The sequence below is a fragment of the Hemiscyllium ocellatum genome, chromosome 2 (assembly GCF_020745735.1).
Source record: "Hemiscyllium ocellatum isolate sHemOce1 chromosome 2, sHemOce1.pat.X.cur, whole genome shotgun sequence".
NCBI lineage: Eukaryota > Metazoa > Chordata > Chondrichthyes > Orectolobiformes > Hemiscylliidae > Hemiscyllium > Hemiscyllium ocellatum.
In genome coordinates, this window is record NC_083402.1 from 14,665,600 (window position 1) to 14,693,245 (window position 27,646).

Here is a 27,646-nt window from a genome sequence, read left to right on the forward strand (position 1 = left end):
ATCCTCTGGATGTAAGTTTGCTTGCTGAGATGGGGGGTTCATTTTCAGACATTTCATGACTATACTAGGTAACGTCATCAGTGAGCCTCCAATGAAACACTGGTGTTAGTGCCTGCTTTCTATTTGTGTTTAGGTTTCCTTGGGTTGGTGATGTCATTTCCTGTTCTTTTGAATCTTCCCGAGCAGCTCTACCAAACGTTCCTGCCAGTATATTAGTCCCCTTCTGATTCGGGTGCAATCCGTCCTTCTTGGGCAATATAGATAAGGAGAAGCTAATGTTGAATGCCTTGAATATTTAAGGAAACTATTGACAAATGTAAGAAATAGTATTGGGAATAGAAACATAAAAAGAGTATTTTGAATGTTCTACCTTTAGGCACAGATCCCATTGTGATGAGGATGATGGTTTTTGGCTAAGTTACTAATTTTGCAATCCCTATTGTTTCAAGAACTTGACTTTAAAAAAAACAAAGTCCTGCATGACTGGACCTATTTTTACATTGATGATTAGCTACTGTTCAGTGAATAAAAGTGTGGTTTGCTTTTCAACTATCTTGGAAAATTGCTCAGCTGTCAGATCCCTGAATCATCAAATTTTTCAAGTGCGCAAGAAAGACTTTTGGTTCATCATTCTGGATTAGTGGTGCTGGAAGAGCACAGCAGTTCAGGCAGCATCCAAGGAGCAGTAAAATCGATGTTTCGGGCAAAAGTCCTTCATCAGGAATGGCTTATCGTGTCTATGCTGATTCTCAAGTTCACCAGTGTCATTGTTCTGCCTTCTTCCTGTAACTCTACCCATTTTTCCTTTTCAGATTACAGCAGAAATCTCTTTTCAGTGTTTCACTTGAACCTTCTTCCACCTACTGTCAGGTAGTGCATTCCAGAATTTAACTAATCAATGCATAAAAGCATTTTCCCGCCTGTCACTTTTGCTTGTTTTACCCATTGTCTCAGATCTATTCTTGATCCTTTCATTTCTCCTATTCAGTCCACTCAGACCAGAATGATTTTTGATAGCTATGTCCAATCTCTGCTCTTCTCCTCTGCAATGAGAACTGTCTTCACTTTTTCAGTCTATCATATCTGAAGTTTCTCATCCTGGAGCCATTCTTGTGAATATTTCCTGCAACTTCTCCAATGTTGCCTTGTTCTAGCTAACACTTAGTGTCCTGAAATGAATGCAAAATTGTAGCTGAGGCCAAACTAGTGTCTTATACTAGGTCAACATAGCCTGTTGCTCTTGTACTCTATATTCTGTTACTAATAAATCCGAGGATATTATTGTCCTGCTTCTGTCTGTGTACATTCATTTCCCCGTGTTCCTGCACCGTTTTAATACCTTTCCCTTTATTTTGTATTGTCTTTCCATGTTCCTTGTACAAAAATGAATCATTTTAATTCAGATGCATTATTGGAAAGTTGGTCATCAAGGCTATTCGTTCTGATGACACAGTTGCTTGATCAGATGCTTTGTTGATTAGAAAACTGAGCTTCAAATGTATTCAGCATAGCAGGACCATGGCAGTGAATCATGCAATGATTACAAATTGTCAAATCTCTTATGCTAATAATTACTCATATTGGTAAAGTGTGGATATGTATTATGATCACATCTTGTACCATTGTGTACTCTTAAAGATTCAGTGTTGTGTTTAGTGGAATAGGTGGTTCCAAGAAAGCCGTCTAAACAGTGATTAAAATGGAGTGGTCATGTGAAGTTTGGATTACTGCTCAGACTTTTGTCGGACTATCTTATTTCCATATTGGAATTTACACTTAACATTCTGTTTAGTAACCTATCTAGGAATTAAAATAAATTCTTTCACACATGTCATAATCAGTGAATTGCAAAGAATATGGATCGTGTGTTCTTTTGGCGAAGCTATTTCAGTCTGTACCTTAAACATGTTAACATGTCATTTAACATTCATTACTGTCTGAAAAGTGCATACTTGTATCTATTTAAAGAATTAAGGTAATTACAGTTATTCATGTCTGGATTGGTAGATTTTGTTTTGGGAAGTCTTAACACATAAAACTACTGTGTATTTATTTCAACATTTTCTCATAGCACTGATGGAAAAGACCTGCTAGACATTGCAGCACAGGATAGAAATGAGCTTAGAATGTTGAATCCAAACCCTATGAAGTCTCATGGCATCAGGCCAAAAATGAAAAGGATATCTTCTACGCACACTCAAGGTTTGTTTTAATCCATTCATGGGATGTGGGCATGAGTGACTGGGCCAATATTTATTGCCCAAACCTATTTGAAAAGGTGAAACAGGATTGCCTCCTTAAATTGCTGCAGTCAACTTGGATTCGATAGACTCAGAATATTGAGAGAGAGGAAGGTGTCTGTTGACAAATTGAATGCCATTTGGAAAGCACGCAATATAGGATGAGCGTGAAACATAATTTGGGTGGGAAAACTTAAAATCCATTGTCAAGAATAGATTGGTCACAGCTTTACTGATCAAACTGGCTGAATCATGATGGACGCGCTTGCCTTACTGGGCACATGGCAGTTGATGAGAGAATCCAGATGTTGGCAAAACATAGTTTACCTGGTTTTCACTAATCAGGTTTGAGGACTCTAAAATTTTGCCCCTGTCTAATTTTGAGGTGCAGAAGCAATTGCTTCACAAAATATTATGCTTGCTGCTAATCTCAGATTCAGTTGAGGAAGTTGATTAACAGGATTGTGACTTATTAGCAATCTTCTTACATTGGTCACTAGATGAAACAAGACAAACATAGCTCTTTTCAAAGTCTGGTGACTTTGTTTATACAGTTGGCTCTTATACTTCTGTGGCAAATTATATAACACTTGAGTCTATCACATGTAGTACACAGACGTTGAAAAACATTTGAAACAATGCCATGTAATAGGCTTGTCAGCGAAATGAAAAACCTGCATTAAAAGGGATAGTAACAGTATGAATACTTTGCAGAGTAACAGAATGGTGGTGAAGTGTTGATTTTTTTTTCTGGTGAAAGTTTAAATCAAAGATTTCCTGGAATCAATATTAGGACCACTGTTTTTCTTGACATATTATTAGTCACCTAGACTTTGGTGAACAGAGTGAGGAGCAAATCACTTAAGACTGCAGTGAGAAATTTCTTCTCTGAAAGGGTTATGATGCTTTGGACCTGTCTGCCCCATGGGATTATTCCATTGTTCAATATATTTAAGGCTGGGGTAAACAGATTTTTCCTCTCTTAGGAAGTCAAATATTATATAGCAATCAGGAAAGTGGAATTGAAGCTCAAGAAATATAAGACCATATTGAATGTCATTACAGACTTGACAGTCCATCTACCCTTTTCCTATTCTTGTGTTCTTGAAATGCCAAAAGAATCAAAGAACGTATGAGGAAGAACTGTGTTGTGTGGCAAGTGGGCAGAATTGGATTTCTCTGCCTGAGAGAGTGATACTGGCACATGTCATGTTTTCAAGAAGTAAGTGCATTATTATCTGAGTTGAGAAAAGAAACTTGCAGAGCTATAAAGAAATCAGAGAGAGAGCAAAATGAGCTATATTTCAGAGCCGGTTGAATGGCCTCCTCCTTTGCTGCAGTCATGCTATAGCCATAGAAATAAGCAATTGGCATTGTAGTTTTTACCAAGTTAAACAGTGATGTTCAGCTACTAAGATTTAATGTTGTAATTGCAATTTATGCATGAGGATGCTATTTTTTTGCACTGTACATATATCAGGATCACAGGTTAGCTCCAAAGCTTCAATTAGTTGTTGGTCCTCTCGGATAAGAGGAGCTGAGTACAAAGTCCTCTCCCCAGCACTACTCACCTGTAAAATCAAAGAAATGCTAAAAATAATTGATTGAGAGTACTGGCATGATGGCAACAATATGTTTCACTTCCACCCTGTGCTTAAAGAAGCTTCAAAATCTAGGATATTTTGATAGTCCAACGTAACATTATATCCGGCATCATTAGGGTATAGCGTTTTTTCAGTTGGTCATCCTCCCTTTGTACAATTAGGTTGTATTTTGACAATGCCATGTGCTGTAGTGCCTAAATGGTGTGAGCTGGCTTGCCACAGGTGGGAAATAAAAAAGGACGTAGTAGGCCATGCTAAATTGCCCATTGTGTTAGCTGCATTAGTCAGAGGGAAAAGGGTTTGGGTGGGTTACTCTTTGGAGGGATGGTGTGGACTGGTTGGGCCGAACGGCCTGTTCCCACACTGTAAGGAATCTAGTTGTCTACATCGAGTCCATGTTGATTGTAGCATATGGGCAGAGTATGTCAACCCATGAAACAGGCTATTCTTTAATTGCTTAAGTCTGCCTTCCTAAAATATGCATGTCTCCACTGATGTACTAAGGCAGGATGAGGCTTGAAGAGAACAGAAACATAATCATTGACAAATAACTTGTTTCTCTGCTGGAAGTTTTATGTAATTTACTAAATGACGAGAGACACTTAATGTGCAGCTGCTTATGCTGACATGTTGATTCTTGACAGCCGAAGCATTAGTCTAAATGTGAATCAAGCATCTTGTTAAAAGAAGTATTTTAACGTTGGATCAATAAAGCCATGAAAATATCTTGTCATTTTTATAAATGAAGATATACAAATAAATTTGTGTAACATTTTTGTATGACGCCGTTAGTTTGGAGTGTTTATTCTTTGGTGGGATGTGAACATCGCTGTCTAATAGTATTTATTGCCTATCTGTAATTGTCCAATGGGCATTTAAGAGTCATCCACTTGCTGTGGGGCTGAGGTCACACGCAAGACAGACCAATAAAGACATGAGTCCATCTCTAAACATATGAGTGAACCAGGTGGGTGTTTACAATAAATTTACTTTGATTAAGCAATCAGTGATAATGTGCAACAAGCTGAACAGATTTCGGAGAGCAGGAAAAGAAAATAGCAGAAATGACCTTGTACAAACTGTTGAATGAACTTGAATGCTTTGCAGCAGTACATGACGATTGTGCTACTTCAGGGAAAGGTTACGGGGCAGAAGAAGAACGGGGCAGTGTTAGTTTTGGATTATTTAGTGACCTGCTATACACTCTAAGGCATGATTGGACTGCTTGTTGTCTTGAAAGTGGAACGTCGCAGAGTTAAGATATTGTCTTTCCTTCTCCTCCTGTTCTTAATCAATCTTATTTTTAAAAATTGTTCTCTAATATCCTTGATTTTGTCAGTGTGTTAATTTTTTTTCCTGAGGTCCTTACACACTTGATGCAACTGCAACATACCAACTAATGTGAACAACAACCACATTTTATTAAGCATAGTACAGTACAAATCTTCTGGAGAAACCTTTAACACACACCTCTAAGGGCTTACTGTGTGGTGGCAAAAGCTCTCTCTGAACAAAGGAAACAGTCCTTCCTTTATATAAAATCGTTACATCACAGTTAGTAATACCCACAAGACAACCCACAGTTGCTACTCAAGACACTATGCAGTGACCACATCACCTCCAGAAACAATGTAATGCAAATCATCCCTTAATGGCCAGATCTGGTGTGAATTGTATTCATTTAACAACAGGCAGGAGTCAGAATTCCAACCATAATGTTCTTAGTGGTTTTTGAATAGTGGATGAAAATGTAAATAGTAGGAGATGACTATGTAAATAGGTTTTGAATAATTAGGAAATGGCCATTCAAATGGCTTTGAATGCCAGAAGATGATAGAATTTCTTACAATCTGTCAGTCATAGCCTCCCACCATAGTCACTGAGCATCCAGTTTCCTGCAGGTCATCGCACAAGTGGACACAGCACAGTGATGGTTAAAAGGAATGCTCCTTTGGGTCATGGGTTATTGTAATGAACATATGCTTGAAAGCAATATTTTTCACCTCAGCTGACATAGTTGAGGGTGGTCGAAGAAGATACTGATCAAATAATGAGCAAAGTTAGAAATATTTGTCTTATCATGTGGAATTTGGTATCATTATTGAAACAGACATTTTAAATGAAATTAAATATTTTCATAAGAGGCATATTAACATGTTTGGGAACCAGCAGGAGATTGGAATTTGACCAAGCAGTCTATGAGATGAAAAACGTTTGACTGACTGAATGACGTATTGCTTTCTGTTGCATATTTTTATTCTACACTAACTCAATGTATGAGGTGACCTGTTGGCGGGTCACTGAATGTATAAATCAAATCAGAAGTGATTAATTTTGTTAAGCAGAGCAGGGAGAGGCAGTATAAAAATGAACACTACAACTCCAAAATGGATGCAACTTGCAAATATATATGTATAAATATTTGACAGGACAGGTTGCGAGAGAGTTTAAACAAATCACATAGGACTCTGGATGTTATAAATAGAGGTATAGAATACAAAGCTGAAAATGTGTTGCTGGTCAAAGCACAGCAGGTCAGGCAGCATCCAAGGAACAGGAAATTCGATGTTTCGGCCCTGATGAAGGGCTCTGGCCCGAAACGTCGAATTTCCTGTTCCTTGGATGCTGCCTGACCTGCTGTGCTTTGACCAGCAACACATTTTCAGCTCTGATCTCCAGCATCTGCAGACCTCACTTTTTACTACGTATAGAATACAAAAGCAAGGAAGTTATGATAAATGAACAAAATACTAGTGTTGTTGTGTCACAGTAGTAGTTTCCATACTTCCGAGCTAGGAGTCCTGGGTTCAAGACCTACCTGCTCCACTGTTATGTAATGACATCTCTGAACAGATTAGATTTGGCAGAAGACAGAAAATCAGAACATAGAACAGGCACTGTTTTTGATTTGATTTATTCTTGTCACAATAATTGAAGTACAGTGAAAAGTTGTGTTTTGCATGCAGTATAGGCAGATCATACTGTACAAAGTGCATAAGGGTAACAACAGAGCAAAGAATACAATGCTACGGCTGCAGAGAAGATGCACAAAGAGTGTGGTCAATATTAAATTTAAAATTTCAGAGGTCCATTCGGAAGTCTGGTAACAGTGGGTACCAAGCTGTTAGTGCATGTGTTTAAGCTTTTATATCTTCTGCTTTTCAGAAGAGTTTGGAAGAGATTATAACTGGGGTGAGAGGAGTCTTTGATTATGTTAGCTGTCTTACTGAGGCAGTGAGAAGTATAGATGGAATCACTGGATGGAAGATTAGCTTATGTGATACAACAGGCTATGTTCACAATTTTGTAGTTTCTTATGGTCCTGTGTAGAGCAGCTGCCATACAAGGTGTGATTCATCCATATAGAATGCTTTCAGGTGTCGATTTGCTCGCTGAGCTGTAGGCTTGATTTCCAGACGTTTCATTATCCGGCTAAGTAACATCATCAGTGGCGACCTTTAAGTCAAGCGAAGCTGTTGTCTCTTGCTTTCTATTTATATCTTTCCCCGGATGGGGTTCCTGGGGTTTGTGGTGATGTCATTTCCTGTTCGTTTTCTGAGGGGTTGACAGATGGTATCTAGATCTGTTTTTTTTAAGGCGTTGTGGTTAACAACAAACTCACGGAAGAAACACAACAAGCGATCAGACAGACAGTTGCACCTACTCTGAGCCAAAAGAGGGAAGGAAACAAACTGAACACACAAGAAAAGAAAGCCCTAGAAAACCTCAAAAAAGACAAAAACATCATTATATTACCTGCAGACAAAGGTGGGCTCAGTCATCCTGAACAGAAGGGACTACTCACAGACACCAACACCTACCAACAGGTGGCGCTAGACCTGACCCCACAATTAGGAAACAAAATTACATATCTCCTAAGAAAATTGCACAATTCCGGACAATTAAACAAGACGGAATTCCAAAAACTGAAACCAGACGGGACCAACACCCCACGATTCTACGGACGACCAAAAATCCATAAATCAGGAGCCCCCCTCAGACCCATAGTCTCACTACCTGGAACACCAACTTACAGACTGGCCAAAGAACTTGCACGCAAGACTGAAATACCTAGTAGAAGAGTCACAGCATTCCATCCACTCCACCCAAGAATTCCTAAATATCATCAAAAACCCCAAAATAGCGGAAGACGAAACAATGATCTCATTCGACTTAACAGCACTGTTCACCTCCATCAATATCGACTGGCAAAGGAAACACTTGCCACACTTTTAGAAGAGAACATCACACACACCCCAACCACCATCAATCACATTACCAACGAAAACATCATGAAGCTAGTGGACCTGTGCCTCACCACCCACTTCACCTTCAACAACATAATCTACAAACAAACCAATGGCACACCCATGCGATTTCCGCTATCAGGATTCATAGCAGAAGCGGTAATGCAAAGACTAGAACAAACAGCCCTACCAACCATCAAACCAAAAATCTGGGTCCGCTACATAGGTGACACCTTTGTCATCACAAAATGAAACAAGATACAAGAGACATTTAACATGATCAACAACACCCTCACAGGCATAAAGTTCACTAAGGCGGAAGAAACCGACAAAAAACTCGCATTCCTGGACGTCACAGTCAAAAGAACGGACAACGGAGAACTACAAACCTGCGTATGCAGAAAACCGACAAACACTGACCAAATACTTAACTACACCAGCAACCATCCCAGCACACAAACGAAGCTGTATCAGAACACTATTCCAACGAGCCACCGCACACTGCAGCACAGATGGACTTCGGAAAACAGAGGAGAACCACCTACACAACGTATTCAAGAAGAACGGATACTCAAATAATATAGTGTGCAGATTTCTCAAGAACAAACCACGACAAGCAGACCAAACACAGCCAGAAACCCTAACCACCTTACCAGAAATCAAAGTAGTTTCAGAAATGACAGCCAGACTACTAAGACCCCTTGGAATCCTAGTAGCACACAAACCCAACAATACACTCAAACAAAAACTAACAAACTTAAAAGACCCAGTACATCCCATGGACAAAACCAATGTCGTCTACAAAATTCCATGCAAGGACTGCCACAAACAGTACGTAGGACAAACAGGAAGAACGTTAGCCACCAGGATACATGAACACCAGCTAGCCACAAAAAGGCATGACCGTCTCTCCCTCATAGCCCTACACACAGATGAAAAAAACCCACCATTTCGACTGGGGCAGGCTAAGCCAAGACCTGCCAGAGAATTCCTAGAGGCCTGGCTCTCCAACCACAACGCCATAAGCAAACACATAGATCTAGATATCAACTCCTCCAGAAAAAGAACAGGAAATGACATCATCACAAACCCCAGGAACCCCATCCTGGAGAAAGATGTAAATAGAAAGCAGGAGACAACAGCTTCGCTTCACTTGGAGGTCGCCGCTGATGATGTTACCTAGCCAGGTAATGAAACATCTAGATATCAAACCTACAGCTCAGCAAGCAAAACTACACCCTAAAACTCAACCTGAGCTACAAACCTTGTAAGAATGCTTTCAATGGTGAATCTGAGGAAGTGGGGGCGTTGTGCTTTCTCCACCATTGTATCATCGTGGGTGGACCAGGACAGACTGTTGGTGATCACCACTCCTAGAATCTTGATGAACTTGACCATCTCCACCTCCGCACCATTGATGTGGATAGGGGCTTGCCCTCCACCTTGCTTCCTGAAGTTGCCAGCATTTTTGTTTTCTGACATTGAGATAAAGATTGTTGTCTTCACGTCATGACACCAAGCACACTCTCTCTTTGCTGTATTCTGTCTCTTGTAAGCTGATTGGCAAAAGAAACAATGCCAGTATGAAGGGAAAGCCTTTTAACTGAACACGTGGTTATGATCTAGATTCTACAACATCTTTCCAATAGGAAGAAGAGGAGAATTGCACGCAGTATTCCAACAGTGGCCTAACCCATGTCCTGTACAGCCGCAACATGTCCTCCCAACTTCTGTACTGAATACTCTGACCGATAAAGGAAAGCATACCAAATGCCGCCTTCACTATCCTGCGACTCCGCTTTCGAGGAGCTATGAACTTGAGCTCCAAGGTCTCTTTGTTCAGCAAAACTCCCTGGGACCTTACCATTAAGTGTATAAGTCCTACTATGATTTGCTTTCCCAAAATGCAGGACCTCGCATTTATTTGAATTAAACTTCATCTGCCACTCCTCAGCCCATTGGCCCATCTAATCAAGATTCTGTTGTATTCTGAGGTAACCTCCTTCGCTCTCCACTACGCCTCCAATTTTGGTATCATCTGCAAACTTACTAACTGTACCCTTTTATGCTCACATCCAAATCATTTATATAAATGATGAAAGGTAGAGGACCCAGCACCGATCCTTGTAGCACTCCACTGGTCACAGGACTCCAATCTGAAAAACAACCCTCCACCACCACCTCGGTCTTCTACCTTTGAGCCAGTTCTATATCCAAATCTCCCTGTATTCCGTGAGATCTAACTTTGCTAACCAGTCTCTCATGGGGATCCTCGTTGAACGCCTTACTGAAGTCCATATAAATCACATCTACCGCTCTGCCCTCATCAGTCGTCTTTGTTACTTCAAAAAACTCAAGTTTGTGGGACATGATTTCCCATGCACAAAACCATGTTGATTATCCCTGGGAAATTGAGAAACAAATTTTTGAGAAAATATTAGTTTTCTGTAACAATAATAGGATGGTTATGATTAGATTACTTACAGTGTGGAAACAGGCCCTTCGGCCCAACAAGTCCACACCGACCCGCCGAAGCGCAACCCACCCATACCCCTACATTTACACTTTACCTAACACTACGGGCAATTTAGCATGGCCAATTCACCTGATGTGCACATCTTTGTGACTGTGCGAGGAAACCGGAGCACCCGGAGGAAACCCACGCAGACACAGGGAGAACGTGCAAACTCCACACAGTCAGTCGCCTGAGGTGGGAATTGAACCCGGGTCTCTGGCGCTGTGAGACAGCAGTGCTAACCACTGTGCCACTGTGCCGCCCTATGGTAGGGCATTTTAATTTTCCAAACATAGATTGGGACTGCCAAAGTCAAGATTAGAGAGGTGCTGCAAAAGCACAGCAGGTAAGGAAGCGTCCGATGAGCAGGAAAATCGATGAGGGGCTTTTGCCCGAAACCTTGATTTTCCTGCTTTTCAATGCTGCCCGACCTGCTGTGCTTTTCCAGCACCATTCTAATCTTGACTGTAATCTCAGCGTCTGCAGTACCCACATCTGCCTGGGACTGCCAAAGTGTTAAGGGCTTGGATGGAGAAGAATTTAAGTATGCACAGGAACATTTTCTTATTCAGAATGTGGATGTACCCACTAAGAAGATGCAAAACTTTACCTACTCTTGGGGAAATAAGACCAAGCAGATGACTGAGGGGTCAGTTGGGGAGCATTTTGGGGCTAGTGACTACAGTTCTATTTGTTTTAAAATAGTAGTGGATAAGGATAGACTGGATCTAAAAGTTAAAGTTCTAAATTGGAGAAAGACCAATTTTAACGGGAAGCATTCAAAAATGTGATAACAAGAGCGCATAGACAGTATGTTTCTGTTAGGGTGAAGGGTAAGGCTGGTAGGTGTAGGGAATGCTGGATAACTAGAGAAATTGAGGTTTTGATTGTGAAAAAGAAGGAAGCATATGTCAGCTATAGACAGCAGGAATGAAGTGAATCCCCAGAACAGCATAAAGGTAGTAGGAGGACATTTACGAGGGAAATCAGGAAGGCAAAAAGGGGACGTGAGTTAGCTTTGGCAAATAGGGTTAAGGAGAATCCAAAGGGATTCTACAAATTCATTAAGGACAAAGTGCAGTTAGAGAGAGAATAGGGCTCCATAAAGCTGAGCAAGGCTGCCTAAGTATGGAACCGCAGGAGATGGGTACGAAATTTTGCAAAATACTAAATGAATATTTTGCATCAGTGTTTACTGTGGGAAAGGATATGGAAGATATAGAAGATGGGGAAATAAATAGCGATATCTTGAAAAACGTCCATATCACAGAGGAGGTAGTGCTGGACATCTTAAAAGCACAAATGTGGATAAATCCCCAGGACCTGATCAGGTGTACCCTAGAACTCAATTGGAAGCAAGGGAAGAGTTTGTTGGGCACCTTGCTGAGATATTTGTATCATCAATAGCCACAGATGAGGTGCCAGAAGAATGGAGGTTGGCTAAGTTGGTGCCACTATTTAAGAAAGGTGGTAGGAAAAGGCCAGGGAACTATAGACTGTTGAGCCTGCCATCAGTGGTGGGCAATTTGTTGGAGGGAATCCTGAGGGATAGGATGTACAAGTATTTGGAGAGGTTAGGACTGATTAAGGATAGTCAGCATGGCTTAGTGCATCGGAAATCGTGTCTCACTAAAGTCTTTTGAAGATGAAGTAGACTGATGAAGGCAGAGAGGTGGGATGTGATCTATATGGACTTCAGTAAGGTGTTTAGCCAGGTTCCTCATGGTTGACTGGTTAGCAAAGTTAGATCAAACAGAATACAGGGAGAACTAGCTATTTGGATTCAGAACTGGCTTGAAAGAAGAAGACAGGTTGTGGTGTGGTGGAGGAGGGTTGATTTTCAGACTGGAGGCCTGTGACCAGTGGTGGGCCCCAAGGTTCGATGCTGGGTGCACTGCTTTTCTTCATTTAAATAAATGATTTGGATGTGAACAGAGCTGGTGTGGTTAGTAAAATTAGAGGTGTAGTGGACAGCAAGGAAGGTTACCTCAGGGTACAACAGGATCTTGATCAGATGTGTCAATGTGCCATGGAGTGGCAGATGTCATGTATGTTAGGTAAATGTGATGTGCTGCAGTTAGGAAAGGTAAGTCAAAGCAGGATTTATACATGTAATAGTAATGTCCTGGGGAATGTTACTGAACAAAGTGACATAGAACGTTGCAGCGCAATACAGGCCCTTCGGCCCTCAGTATTGTGCCGACCTGTGGAACCAGGTTTGTGAGGCACAACATACCCTTCACAAAACCATGTTGACTAGCCCTAATTAGCTTATTCCTTTCTTGATGATTATAAATCCTATTTCTTATAATCTTTTCCAACACTTTACCCACAACCGAAGTAAGGCTCACTAGTCTATAATTACCATGATTGTCTCTACTCCCCTTCTTGAACAAGGGGTCAACATTTGCTATCCTCCAGTCTTGTGGCACTATTCCTGTAGCCAATGATGGCATAAAGATCAAAGCTAAAAACTCTGCAATCTCCCCTCTGGCTTCACAGAGAATCCTAGGATAAATCCAATTCAAGCCAGGGGACTTAACTAGTTTCACATTTTGTCGAATTTCTAACACCACCTTCCTTGTGAACCTCAATCCCGTGTGGTCTAGTAGCCTGTATCTTAGTATGCTCCTCGACAACATTGTCTTTTTCTAGTGTGAATACTGATGAAAAATATTGATTTAGCGCTTCCCCTATCTCCTTGGACTCCAAACACAACTTCCCACTGCTATCATTGATTGGCCCTAATTTTTCTCTAGTCATGCTTTTACTCCTGATATTCCTATGGAAAGCCTAAGGGTTTTCCTTGATCTTATGCGCCACCAACTTCTCATGTCCCTTTCTGGCTCTTCTTATCTCTCTCTTTAGGTCTTTCCTGGCTAACATGTAACTCATAATTCTCAAGCACCCTAACTGAACCTTGATATCTCATCCTTACATTATGCTTCTCCTTCCTCTTGACAAGAGATTCAACTTCTTTAGTAAACCACGGCTCCTTTGACTTGGCCACTTGTTCTCTGCCTGAAAGGTACATACTTATCAAGGACACCCAGTAGCTGTTCCTCAAATAAGCTCCACATTTTAATTATGCCCATCCCCTGCAGTTTCCTTCCCCATCCTATGCATCCTAAATTTTGACTAATCGCATGATAATTGCCTTTCCCCCCGCAATAACTCTTGCCTGTAGTATATATCTATCTCTTTCCATCACTAGAGTAAACATAACTGAATTGTAGAGTGTAGACAGACCTTGGAGTGTAGCCTCATAGCTCCCTGAAAGTGGAGTTGCAGGTAGACAGTATAGTGAAGAAGGCGTTTGTATGCTTCCCTTTATTAAAATATAGGAGTTGGGAGGTCATGTTGTAGCTATAAGGAACATTAGCTTGACCACTTTTGGAGTATTACATGCAAGTCACACCTCCCTCCTTTCGGAAGAATGTTGTGAAACTTTAAATGGTTCAGGAGTGCTTTACAAGGACGTTGCCACTTTTGGAGGATTGAACTATAGGGAGTTATGAACATCCATGAACACCAACTAGCCACGAAACAACACAACCAGCTATCCTTAGCCCCACACACAGATGACAAGCAACATGAATTCGACTGGGCCAACACTACTATTATAGGGCAAGCCAAACAGAGAACAGCCAGGGAATTCCTCGAGGCATGGCACTCATCCACAAATTCTATCAACAAACACATCGACCTGGACCCAATATACCGGCCACGGCAGCGGACAGCTAGAACTGACGACCGGAAGCAGCAGAGACAAACCACTATAAATGCCGGAGGAAACATCACAGAAGTGCTTCACAGGAGGCTCCCAAGCACTGAGGATGTCACCTAGACAGGGGACGAAACGTCTCCAACACAAATTCCCAGCTCGGTGAACAGAACCACAACAACTATAGGAGAGTCTGAATAAGCTGGAGTTATTTTCCTTGGCACATCTGAGGCTGAGGAGTGCCCTAATAAAGGCTTATAAAGTCCTGAAGGGTATAGACAGAGTAAAGAGGCAACATCATTCACCGGGGTGAGGGAGTCCAAAACTAGAGGAGATAGGTTTAAGGTGAGATGGGAAAGATATAAAAAGGACTAACAGGCAACTCTTTTAGGCAGAAGGTGGTGTATGGAATGAGCTTCCAGAGGAAATGATGGAAGCTAGTATTATTATGACATTTAAAAGGCATCTGGATGTGTCTATAAATAGGAAGGTTTAGAGGGATATGGGCCAAATGCTGGCTAATAGGACAAGATTTATATAGGCTATCTGATCAGCATGACCAAGTTGGACTGACGGTTGTCTTTCTGTGCTGTAACGCTTCAATGATACCATCTGATACTGTACACACTTGGTTATTGCTGGTTGAAATTACACAAAATTTGCTTTATTGACCCTCTACTACTTAAATAGTAGATTTGATTGAAACAAAAAAAAATGCATCTTTTGGAAATAGCTTGTGCTCTCTAGCTAGAACTTTTGCCAGAAATACACAAGAAACTTTATTTATGTGTGGCGATTGCCGGCCACTGTCTGAATTAATGTAGACCAATTCCTTTTGAACACAGATATTTTCAGCTAATTCCATGTAATAATTCTTATTTCACTTGAGTTTAACCTGCAATTTAAGAAATTAGGACATTAGCATTCCGTAGACAAGCACTTTTCATTCATGTTTCACTAATCCTTAATGATTTGCTTTTTTATCCACAATTCAATGAGTTTAACATTTCGCTGTTTGAATGATACCCCAGGACAGTTACTGCTTATGCTCACCATAACTCAACTGAGAGTCATCTAGTCTCTGAACCATATGATTTAGTTTAAGCTCTAAAATGTAATGCTTTACAGTAGTTGATTCACTTACACTTAGCCAGTGAGGTTATCATTTAAGTCTGCCCCCCAATGCATTACTTACTTGAGAAAGGATGTATTCGCACTGGAGGGATGCAGAGGAGGTGCATTCGGTTGATTTCAGAATTGAGGAGGTTGGCTTATGAGGATAGCCTGTATAGACTGGGATTATAGTCATTGGAATTTAGAAGAATGAGGGGGAATCTTGTGAAATTATGAAGTGAATAGATAAGATAGAAGTAGAGAGGATGTTTCCATTCTTGGGAGGTTCTGGTGAAACTAGAACAAGAGGGCACAGCCTAAAAATTAGGGGGAGCAGATTTAGGACTGAATTGAGGAGGGCCTCCTTCACCCAAATGGTTGTGAATCTGTTGAATTCCCTGCACGGTGAAGTCGTTGAGGCTTACTTGTTGAATGTTTTTAAATCTAAGATAGATAATTTTTTTGAACAGTAAAGGAATTAAAGGCTATGGTGAGAGAGTAGGTAAGATGGAACTGAGGCCACGAAAAGATCAGCCATGATCTTATTGAAAGGTGGAGCAGGCTCGAAATGCCAGATGGACTACTCCTGCTTCAGGTTCTTTTCTTGTTACAAGCCTCACCTGAGGTTTGGTTTTCAAGCATGCGATTTATGTGAGACCTAATGCTAACTTTGCCTCCCATCTACATTTTATGAGTTTTACCATTTGAGCACCGAGTATGCAGTGTTGTAGAACAGCAGTACTATTTCTTGGATTCAAAAATGAACGCAGTGTAAGTGCAAACGGCTTGTAATTTATTTTTAAGTGTTTCTAATTTCTCCTGATATGTGATGGCCGTCATCTTCTGGGTGTTTGTAGACATTTGACCATTGAACGAATTATGATGGTAATGACTGTGGATATGGTGGTAAAAAACGTGACTGACAATCCATTATTGATTGATTTTTATGAAGTAATTCCTGCAAAGATTAGTAGGTAACCTCCGGGAAATCTGTAATGTGGTAGTATGGAAGGGAAAACAACTGTTAGCAGTTTATGTATAGAGCTTTTCATCAAGTTGCTTGTTAGTCACATGTTTTCTATTCAATGGCTATTCAAAGCATTGCATAATTCACTTTAATAGCCCAGAGAGCCTGGAAGCCATTTTTGCTATATTGTTTTAAGTAATCTTGTGATCACTTCTCCAGCATTCTGTGTTTATTTGAGGTCAAGTTTCAGTTTAGTTATGGTGGCAATGATTGAATATCTTGGCACTCCATCATAAGTGCAGCTACTTCCCATATAATCAAGACATTAATAGGATGCTATCCTTTAATAAGTTGAGGATTAAGAGTAGGGATAATAAGCTTGATATTATAGATTTCAGAATTTTAGTAACTGTTCATGCTAATGAATCAACAAAGATAAACTATTATTCTCAAAAGAAGCAGCAATTGAAAACAATTAGCCATGCCTTGGAAAGGTGAGTTGACATTACATAGACAAAATCGATTTGACACCCGATTTATAGACTGGATACTTTATTGTCATAAAAGACAAAGGATTGCCCTATAGAAGAATTTAAGGAGTTGATTGCTGGAAAGCTGTTTCTTTAAAAAAAGATAGTTAAGGGCAAATATAACAAGGAACAAAGATTTAAATTCTGATAAGGAAGCAAGCTGCAATTTCAAGGACTCTGAGAATAATTAGTAATTTGGATAAAAGAAATTTAAGAAATCATCAATATGTCACCTTGTAGACCTGAAGGATGAAAATTTGTATAAGATTTGAACACCAGAAAGGCCATTTAGCAGACTTCCAGAGAACAAGTTTGCATAAGGATTGAACCCTGCGCACTTTGAGAGTCAGGCCACTGTTGGTTAAAATCCAGGCCAGATTCCACCACTAATCAGGTAATAGCAAAGTTGAGTTATAGGTTTAACTTGCTTACTTGAGGGGCCTCATTTTGGTTGCTGCATGCAATAGAGTTCAAATCATTGTTTCAGTACTTGTGAGATTTCTTAATAGGTAACGAGTTAAAGGTCACTTGTGGTGATTTACCCATAATATACTTCAGTTATATGGGACATTGGTGAGATGCCATCTCAAATATTGTGTGCAAATATGGGTGATGTTCCTTCCTTATTTTCATAGTAACTTCATTGGAAACAGTTCAACAGAGTTTACTAAATTCATCCCTGGAATAAGCACGTTGGAGGATAATGGTTATGATGATCAGTCGATCCATAAAGCCAATTAAAACCCTTCCATCTAGCAAATGATAGCATTCTGTTAGTTTTCCTAAATATTTGCTGTATCTGGACAGAAGAACTGAACTTCAGAGGGGACGTGAGAGTGACTTCATACCCGGAATTTAAGAAGATGGTTGTTGCTGGAGGACATCTCTGCAAAGGTTTGTCGTGGTAGTGTCCTCGGCCCAGCCACCTTTATCAATATGCTTCTCTTCTTCATAAGGTCAGAAGCAGTCCATGTCAATATGCAGCAAGTTGTGGACAATGTCCAGCTTGTAATGATGAAAAGTAGCAACATTTGCACCACACAAATGCCAAACAATGGCTATTTCCAGTAAGTGACACCTAACCACTGCCCCATGATGTTGAGTGAATTCCCTATTAGCAACATCCTGAGGTTTGCCATCGGCAAAAAATTGAACTGGGCTAGCCATACAAGTATAATGACTGCAAGAACAGATCAGAAGTGAGGAATTCTGAAGTGAATAATATACCTCCTCACTCCCAAAGCCTTTCCACCATGTACAAACCATATGTCAGGAATACATAGAGTCATAGAGATGTACAGCATGAAAAGAGACCCTTCAGTCCAACTCATCCATGCTGACCAGATATCCTAAATTAATCTAGTCCCATTTACCAGCACTTGGCCCATATCCTGTAAACCTTTCTTATTTATCCCTATCCAGATGCTTTGTCCCAGCCTCCTCCATTTTCCTCTGTCAGCTCATTCCATACATACACCATCATCGGCATGAACATGTTGCCCCTTAGATCCCTTTTAAATCTTTCCCTTCTTACCCTAAATCTATGACCTCCGGTTCTGGACTCCCCCACCCCAGGGAAAAGGCCATGCCTATCATCTTGAAGGACTTATACTGTCACCTGCAAATTCCCCTCCAATCCACTAACCATCCTGTTTTGGAAATATACCTCCATTCCTTCAGGGTCAAAATCCTGCAATTTCCTTCCTAATGACATTGTGGGCCAACCACAGCACATGGGCTGCAATTGTTCAAGAAGGCATCTCCGTACCACATTCTCAAGGGCAAGTTGAGGATTTAAAATTTGAAGTTAGGCTGTTGTCAGGAGCAGCAAGTAAATGTTGGCTTTTATTAACCACAAAATGGCTTTTCAATTTAAAACAACATAATAAAATGGCTTCAAATTATGATTTGACACTCTGAACCTACATTTCTGCTTTGCAGAGTTTGCTGAATTAGAAGATAAAGCAGACAATGGAGTCTTCATAAAATGAATCATAATACATTAACTGACCACTCGAACTAACCTTGAACTGCCAGTATGAGATGATGATGTGTGTAAGACAAAACCATTCCCAGGAAATATAATTGGATTAACCTGTTGTCAATCATGTCACCTTATTACATTTGATTGGCCTTTCCTTGTAATTAAGGCTATACTGTCTCTTAAAAATTGCTTATTGTTCAAATGTAATTGCACAAATTCTCCATGGAACGCAGAAGCTTTTTAACCTCTGTGTTGCTGGACAAATCTGCACCAGGCTGCCTTTGCAGATGCTGGCAACCAGATTCTGGATTAGAAGTGCTGGAAAAGCGCAGCAGTTCAGGCAGCATCCGAGGAGCAGTAAAATCAACGTTTCGGGCAAAAGCCCTTCATCAGAAATACTGGCAGAGTATGAGAGGAGGGTGGGGGTGGGGAGAAAGTAGCATAGAGTACAATAGGTGAGTGGATGAAGGGATGAAGGTGATAGGTCAGAGAGGAGGGTGGAGTGGATAGGTGGAAAAGAAGATAGGCAGGTAGGACGAGTCATGGGGACAGTGCTGAGCTGGAAGTTTGGAACTGGGGTGAGGTGGGGGAAGGGGAAATGAGGAAACCGTTGAAGTCCACATTGATGCCCTGGGGTTGAAGTGTTCCGAGGCCTTATTTTATTAAACTGGTAACCTTAATTTATACAGACCGTATTCCTAATGATGCTTTTGACCGATTGCGAAACCAAGAGGTCCCTCCTGGAATCTAGATCTTCAAAATAAGGATGGAGAATAAATGTTGGTCTAGCCAGTGGCACACTCATCCTGTAAGGAGAAAAAAAGCTTGTCGTCTTTCCACATGTTTGGAAGACTGAGGGATGACTTAATCCAAGTATCTAAGATCCTGAATGTACTTGATGTGGAGAGATTATTTCCTCTTGTGAGTCAGTCCAGAATTTGGAGAACTTTTTTTAAAAGTTATGAGTCACCATTTCAGAGCACTGATGGTGAGAAATATTTTCTTTGAGTTCTGAGAAACTGAAACTCTGTGTCAGAAAGTAGTGGAAGTAATGTCATTGAGAATTTATAGGACATAGGTTGGCAGTTGAGGATAAGGAGCACCAGTCAGTATTTCAGTCATGCTGTAACTGAGCTAGATTAAAACCTCTGGGTCCTCTAGCTGAAGCTTGCGGTTCCGTTAACAACAAGGCACTGACGGTTGTGAGTTAAGCTCCATTCTGAGGATCAGGCCCAATGTTCAGGCTGTCTGCTCCCTAGAAAGGGCATATTTACTGACACTGCAGCTGGGTCTTACCAAACCGATTGAAGATGTTAGAAACACTTATGCCTCGCATGAATGTTCAGAGTTTATTGCAGAGCCGAGAAAAGTTTTAAGATTCTGACTCAACAAAAATCAGAACTTGGTCAAACGTTGATCTTAATTCCTGTATTTTCTTCAACTTCACTTTTAGCTTCAGTGAAGAGACCACAGAAACAGTAACATTTGAAGACACAAGCAATAACTACCATTTCAAGATAACCAAAGATTTACACAATAACTATCGTCATCCATGCCTGCCTGCCTGTGCACTTTTGAGAACCAATAAAGCAAATGAAAATAGGGCAGTTTCTCAACTCAGATGTCAAAGTTATTCACAAATTCTGTTAAAAGCAAAGTTGAGTTAATCATTCACTATTTAGTTTGCTGCAGCAAAGCAGGAAATTGGTTCATAACTTTAGTTTCTCTAAACAATAAAATTGAGAATAGGATCAATATCAATGGTAGCTCATTCTTATTGAGCAATAAAACTTGTCTGTGTTACTGCATTTAATGTGCTGCAGTAATATCTAGTTCCAATAAACTAGAGTTCAATTCCATATAGCTGATTTGTTGTTTGCATCCTTTAGCTTTTGCTGTATTTGAGTTCCAACGCACAGTGCTATGAAAGTTTTCTTAAAATGTTAATGATGATTATAGGAATTTCAATTTCAGGAAACATAGTTTTCCAACCTGCAGTGTTTCATTATCCATGTTCTTGTTGACCAATCACAGACAACATATGAATTAACATAGTAGATTGTTCTAGCTTCATCCTAAAGCTGTGAACATAAGAACATGTAAACAAGTTACAAGAATAAACCACTTGGCCTTCAAGCTTGCTCTTGAATTCAATAAGTTCTGATTTCAAGTTCAACTCTGCATTTCCAATATCCCGAATAATCTCTCATATCTTTGGTAATCAGGAACCTATCTATCTCTGCCTTACATATTCAAAGGTTCTCCATTTTGAGGCAGGGAATTCGAAAGACTCAACACTCAAAGAAATGTTTCCTTATCTCTATCTTAAATGTGTGCCGGATTATTTTTAAGCTATGACCCCTAGTTCTAAATTCTCTTGAAGCATACTTTCAGCATCCACCCAATTGAGTTCCCTTAGGAATTTTGTATGTTTCACTTTATTCATCTCTGACACATCTAAACTCAAGAGGATACAGGCCTGGCCGATCTAGCCTTTCTTCATAAAGCAATCCACTTATTCCAGGTATTAGTCTATTAAGGCTTCTTTAAGCTGCCTGGGGCTCAGCTGCTGTATCCACTTTTCATTTCTTTCATCTCGCTCTCTCTCTTGCTTGCTCTCTTCTCTCTCTTTTTTTTCTCTCTTTTATTTCATTTTACTTGTCTCTTCGGAAGAGCTCGGTCCCAACAACAGTATTGGTGGTGATCAATAAGCCCAGCAGCGAGGACTCTTGGTAGCAATTTTGGAGGCAAGTTCAGGTTCCCAGTGGCTTCTGTCGAGATGGTTCTTGCGCCACCTTGACACTTTGTTCAGGCTTTGGATGAGGAAGGAAGCTCTAGGGAGCTGCAGCAGGGGAGTGGAACCAGCCGTTCCCCTTGGCTGCTTTGGTGGCAGCTGAAGACAAGGCCTTTAGGTGTCAATGACAAGACAAGAGTGCTGAGCACATGCGGTAGCGGTGACAGCTCCTTGGGATGACCAAACCCAAAATAGAGAGGTGAGCCCATGGTGATTGTGGGTCCAATGATGAATGACAGCATCAGACAGCTTTGATATTGGATGTAGAGCAGGATTTGAGTTGGTGATGGTGACATCGGCTTTCAAAAACAGGGCAGTCTATGTGGTTGGTGGAGAACGCAGCAACGCAGTAGGTCTGAATCGATATTCCAGGTGGAATGAGAAGAGGGGTGGTTACCCCAGCAGCAGCAAGGTAGGCCATTCTTGGAATGGACTGTACAGGTAAAGCCTAGCAAAGAGGAGAAAATTGAGCCCCTGTGGCAAGTGCGGTCCCAGTGTGGTTAAGCACTTTTGAAAGACTGTAATGTTTCACTTTTAGCTTTATTTCTTTGTTTTTCTACTTAACAATAAAAATTACTGTAATGTTCAACTTTTAAACTTTGTACTTTCTTTTGACCTTGTTCTTTTTTTCAACCTTGTTTTTATGATTCTGTACTTAGGCACTTGGACCTAAGGCTGTGCCTTGAGTGGCGATATTATATACTTTTCACTGTAACCTGTACTTTTGTACTTAGTAGACATGACAATAAAAAAAGTCTAAATCTAAATCTGCAAGTTGCAAGCTTTAACAAAACAGTTGGCCTTTCAATAATTTTTATCTGGTGTTCACATAAATATCACCAGTCACTTGTCATTATAAGCGTGATTGTTATCCAGAGCTTGCTGCAGACTAGGATTGTCTCCTTTATTACCAACCCAGTTTTGAGTTGAGTTGAATGCAATTTGAAGTGTTTCATGATATTTACGATTTGAATGCTAGCATAAGAGGTACAGTTAGTAAGTTTGCAGATGACACCAAAATTGGAGGTGTAGTGGACAGCGAAGAGGGTTACCTCAGATTATAACAGGATCTTGACCAGATGGACCAATGGGCAATGAGAAGTCGCAGATGGAGTTTAATTCAGATAAGTGAGGTCCTGCATTTTGGGAAAGCAAATCTTAGCAGACTTATACACAATAGTAAGGTCTGAGGAGTGTTGCTGAACAGAGACATTGGAGTGCAGGTTCATAGCTCCTTGAAAGTGGAGTCACAGGCCGATAGGGTAGTGAAGAATGCATTTGGTATGCTTTCCTTTATTGGTCAGATTATTGAGTGCAGGAATTGGGAGGTCATGTTGCGGCTGTACAGGATATTGGTTAGGCCACTGTTGGAATATTGTGTGCAAATCTGGTCTCCTTATCGGAAAGATGAAACTTGAAAGGGGTTCAAGAAAGATTTATAAGGATGTTGCCAGGTTTGGAGGATTTGAGCTATAGGGAGAGGCTGAACGAGCTGGAGTGTTTTCCCTGGAGCATTGGAGGCTCAGAGGTAACCTTATAGAGGTTTACAAAATTGAGGGGCACGGATAGGGTAAATAGACAAAGTCTTTTCCCTGAGGTCGGTGAGTCTGGAACTAGAGGGCATAGGTTTTGGGTGAGAGGGGAAAGAAATAAAAGAGACCTATGGGGCAACTTTTTCACACAGAAGGTGATATGGGTGTGGAATGAGCTGCCAGAGGAAGTGGTGGAGGCTGGTACAATTGCAACATTTAAGAGGCATTTGAATGGGTATATGAATAGGAAGGGTTTGGAGGGATATGGGCCGGGTGCTGGCAGGTGGGACTAGATTGAGTTGGGATATCTGGTTGACATGGATGGGTTGGATCAAAGGGTCTGTTTCCATGCTGTATATCTCTATGTTGTATGGAAATTTGGGTAGCAGTACGGACAGAGCCATGAATAGTAATATGTTTGATTTGTATTTCTCTATGATGCATGTAAAAAATAGTTTAATTTTTGATTGAGAATTCTACAGTGTCTGGAAATGTGTTTATGTGCATTTAAATGAAGCTTTTAAAAATCCTTGAGGTGAATTGTTTCAAAGCAAAAGGGGGGAAATATTTGGCAGTTATCTTGCAACAATGCATTTTATGATGCAGGGAAATAGGCAGATAAACAAGTCCTTTAAAAAGACAATTGCAAAGAATGTCAACCATTCTTTCAGAGAAAGAACCAAGACTTTCAGTAAGAAAAGATGTAACATGAGCAGTGCATTTAGCAGCCTCCAAAACAGTGAGGGCAAGAGAAACAAGTCCTGAATCGCTTGATGTCAGGAAGACAAAAGTTCCAGAAACACAAGTCTTTCAAAGAAGTAAATGAGTTGTGCTAGGAACTCTTTCAGGAGCAGATCGTTTCTAAAGCTGAAAGTGTCATTATTTAGAACTTTGCCAGAACGAAGCGATTACAACCTGCTGTCTAAACAAGGAACCTTAAAATACAAATGGAGTTAGTTTTCACTTTGGCGTAAGTATCTATAAGTTGTGAAACCACTGAATCTTGAATTATTGATTTTTCTGATAAGATCATTTTAGATCACTGTTGTAAAATGTAATATAGTTATTTTTTACCCTTATGCTGTTAAATTCTCAGATATTTTTAGGTGGATTGGATTTCCTGACCATACTTGGCTGAAACCACATTTGCACTAATCAACATGTGATGAATTTTCATGAACATCTGGTTTTGAGGGATTCACAGATAATCTTGTCCACCAAAAATGCAAACTCTGACTATGCACATGCCAGGCGTATGCCTGGCAAAGTGGGCTCCTTCCTTCAAACTTCAGTGAGTACAAACTTCACTAATGTGGTTCCTTCAAAAATCAGCTATTTCTCTGCATGAACACTTATAGTGGAAGCCTCACTGGGTCAACTAGCTCATGAGAAATCTCAGTTGTATGTAATCTTCCTTCTTGTAGTTAAACACTGACATTATTAGGGATGAAGCCTCATTAGGTCAACAATTCTGTTCAATGGAGGCAGCCACACTAATGATAGCAAACCTGACCGAATTAGGCAAGCCAGGCTAAACTCTTTTGTCAATGGTCCTATACTGAAATGCTATCAGGTATGTACATTTTTGCAATTCTTTTGAATGGTCACTGTGCATAATTGGAGTACTGTGAACAGTTTTTGGTCCCTTGTCCAAGGCATTGAAGGCAGTCCATCAGATTGATATCAGATGTGGAGGGTCTACGTAAGGAGGAGAGGTTGGATAATTTGGGCCTGTGCACGTTGAAATATGAAGAATGAGAGGCGGTCTTACTGAAATGTACAAGTTTCTTCGGAGACTTGAGAGGGTAGATATGGAAAGTTTGTTTTCCCTTGTTGGAGAATTGAATGCCAGAGGATGTAACCTCAAGTAAGGGATCACACATTTAATTCAGACATGAGTAATTTATTCTCTTCAGCATTGTGATTCTGTGAAATTTATGATTTTAAGTGTGAACCCTGGCAGATATGAGAGACCAAAACAATTTGCAGCCAGTAGTCCTTATTGTGAGCTGCAATGAAGTAATAGGCATTGTTTGTACAGGTAGATGATCCTTTATCCAAAATTGTTGGGACCAGCTGTTGTTCGGAATTCAGAATTTTTCAAATTTTGGAATAAATGATAGTTCGGTGAAATTTTGAAAAAGCTTACCAGAGGAGAACATAGAACATAGAAAAATACAGCGCAGTACAGGCCCTTCGGCCCTCGATGTTGCGCTGACCAAAGCCTACCTAACCTACACTAGCCCAATAATCTCCATATGCTTATCCAATGCCCGCTTAAATGACCATAAAGAGGGAGAGTCCACCACTGCTACTGGCAGGGCATTCCATGAACTCACAACCCGCTGAGTAAAGAATCTACCCCTAACATCTGTCCTATACCTACCACCCCTTAATTTAAAGCTGTGTCCCCTAGTAACAGCTGACTCCATTAGCGGAAAAAGGTTTTCACTGTCAACCCTGTATAAACCCCTAATCATCTTGTACACCTCTATCAAATTTCCCCTAAACCTTCTTTTCTCCAATGAGAACAGCCCCAAGTGCCTCAGCCTTTCCTCATACGATCTTCCTACCATGCCAGGCAACATCCTGGTAAACCTCCTCTGCACTCGTTCCAATGCCTCCACATCCTTCCTATAGTATGGTGACCAAAACTGCACACAATACTCCAGATGAGGCCGCACCAGAGTCTTATACAACTGCAACATGACCTCAGGACTCCGGAACTCAATTCCTCTACCAATAAAGCCCAGTACACCATATGCCTTCTTCACAGCACTATTTACCTGGGTGGCAACTTTCAGAGATCTGTATACATGGACACCAAGACCCCTCTGCTCATCCACACTACCAAGTAGCCTACCATTAGCCCAGTAATCCATCTTCTTGTTACTCCTACCAAAGTGAATGACTTCACACTTAGCTACATTGAACTCCATTTGCCACCTTTCTGCCCAGCTCTGCAACTTATCTATATCCCGCTGTAACCTGCCACATCCTTCTTCGCTATCCACAACTCCACCGACTTTCGTGTCATCCGCAAACTTGCTCACCCAGCTTTCAAGCCCCTCTTCTAGGTCATTTATAAAAATGACAAACAGCAATGGTCCCAAAACAGATCCTTGTGGAACACCGCTAGTAACTGCACTCCCAAGATGAACCTTTACCATCAACTACTACCCTCTGTCTCCTTCCAGCTAGCCAATTCCTAATCCAAACCTCTAATGCACCCTCAATGCCATACCTCCGTTGTTTTTGCATTAGCCTACCATGGGGTACCTTATCAAACGCCTTGCTAAAATCCATATACACCACATCTACTGCTTTACCCTCGTCCACTTCCTTGGTCACCTTCTCAAAGAACTCAATAAGGTTTGTGAGGCACGAGTTGCCCTTCACAAAACCATGCTGACTATCCTTGATCACATTATTCCTATCCAGATGTTCATAAATCCTATCCCTTACAATTCTCTCTAAGACTTTGCCCACAACAGAAGTGAGACTCACTGGCCTATAGTTACTAGGGCTATCCCTACTCCCCTTCTTGAACAAGTGGACCACATTCGCTATCCTCCAGTCTTCTGGCACTATTCCCGTAGACAACGATGACATAAAAATCAAGGCCAATGGCTCCGCTATCTCCTCCCTAGCTTCCCAGAGGATCCTAGGATAAATGCCATCAGGCCCAGGGGACTTATCTATTTTCATCCTTTCCAGTATTCCCCAGACCTCTTCCCTACATACCTCAAAGCCATCCATTCTAATCACTTGTGACTCAATATTCACATCAGCAACAGTGTCCTGTTCCTGAGTGAATACTGACGAAAAGTATTGATTTAGTGTCTCTCCAATCTCCTCCGCCTCCACGCACAACTTCCCACTACTATCCTTGACTGGACTGATACCTACCCTAGTCATCCTTTTATTCCTGACATACCTATAGAAAGCCTTTGGGTTTTCCCTAATCCTACCAACTAAGGACTTTTCATGTCCCTTTCTCGCTGCTCTTAGCTCTCTCTTTAGATCCTGGCTACCTTATAACTCTCAATCGCCCCAACTGAACCTTCACGCCTCATCTTTACATAGGCCGCCCTCTTCCCTTTCACAAGGGATTCCAATTCCTTATTAAACCACGGCTCCCTCACAAGACCCTTTACTCCCTGCCTGACTGGTACATACTTATCAAGGACACCTATTAGCTGTTCCTTGAACAATCTCCACATATCATTTGTGTTCTTCCCTTGAAGCCTATTTTTCCAATCCACGCATCCTAAGTCATGCCTCACCGCATCATAATTTCCCTGCCCCTAGCTATAACTCTTGCCCTGCAGTGGACACTTATCCCTCTCCATCACTAGAGTAAAAGTCACCGAGTTGTGGTCACTGTCCCCGAAGT

General features: G+C 40.9%; 1 protein-coding gene across 8 annotated transcripts in view; it reads left to right on the plus strand.

Annotated features, from left to right (window-relative positions):
* The window catches only part of clcn3 (chloride channel 3), a 154,462-nt gene that overhangs the window by 59,017 nt on the left and 67,799 nt on the right, over nucleotides 1-27,646 (plus strand). Inside the window, exon 1 of one of the 8 annotated variants that reach the window (XM_060834964.1) lies at nucleotides 10,062-10,085. The exons of the other annotated variants lie outside the window; for them this stretch is intronic. The gene's annotated coding sequence lies outside the window, so the exon portion shown is untranslated. Of the gene's footprint in view, nucleotides 1-10,061; nucleotides 10,086-27,646 lie in introns of those variants that run through there. 8 annotated transcript variants of the gene reach the window in all.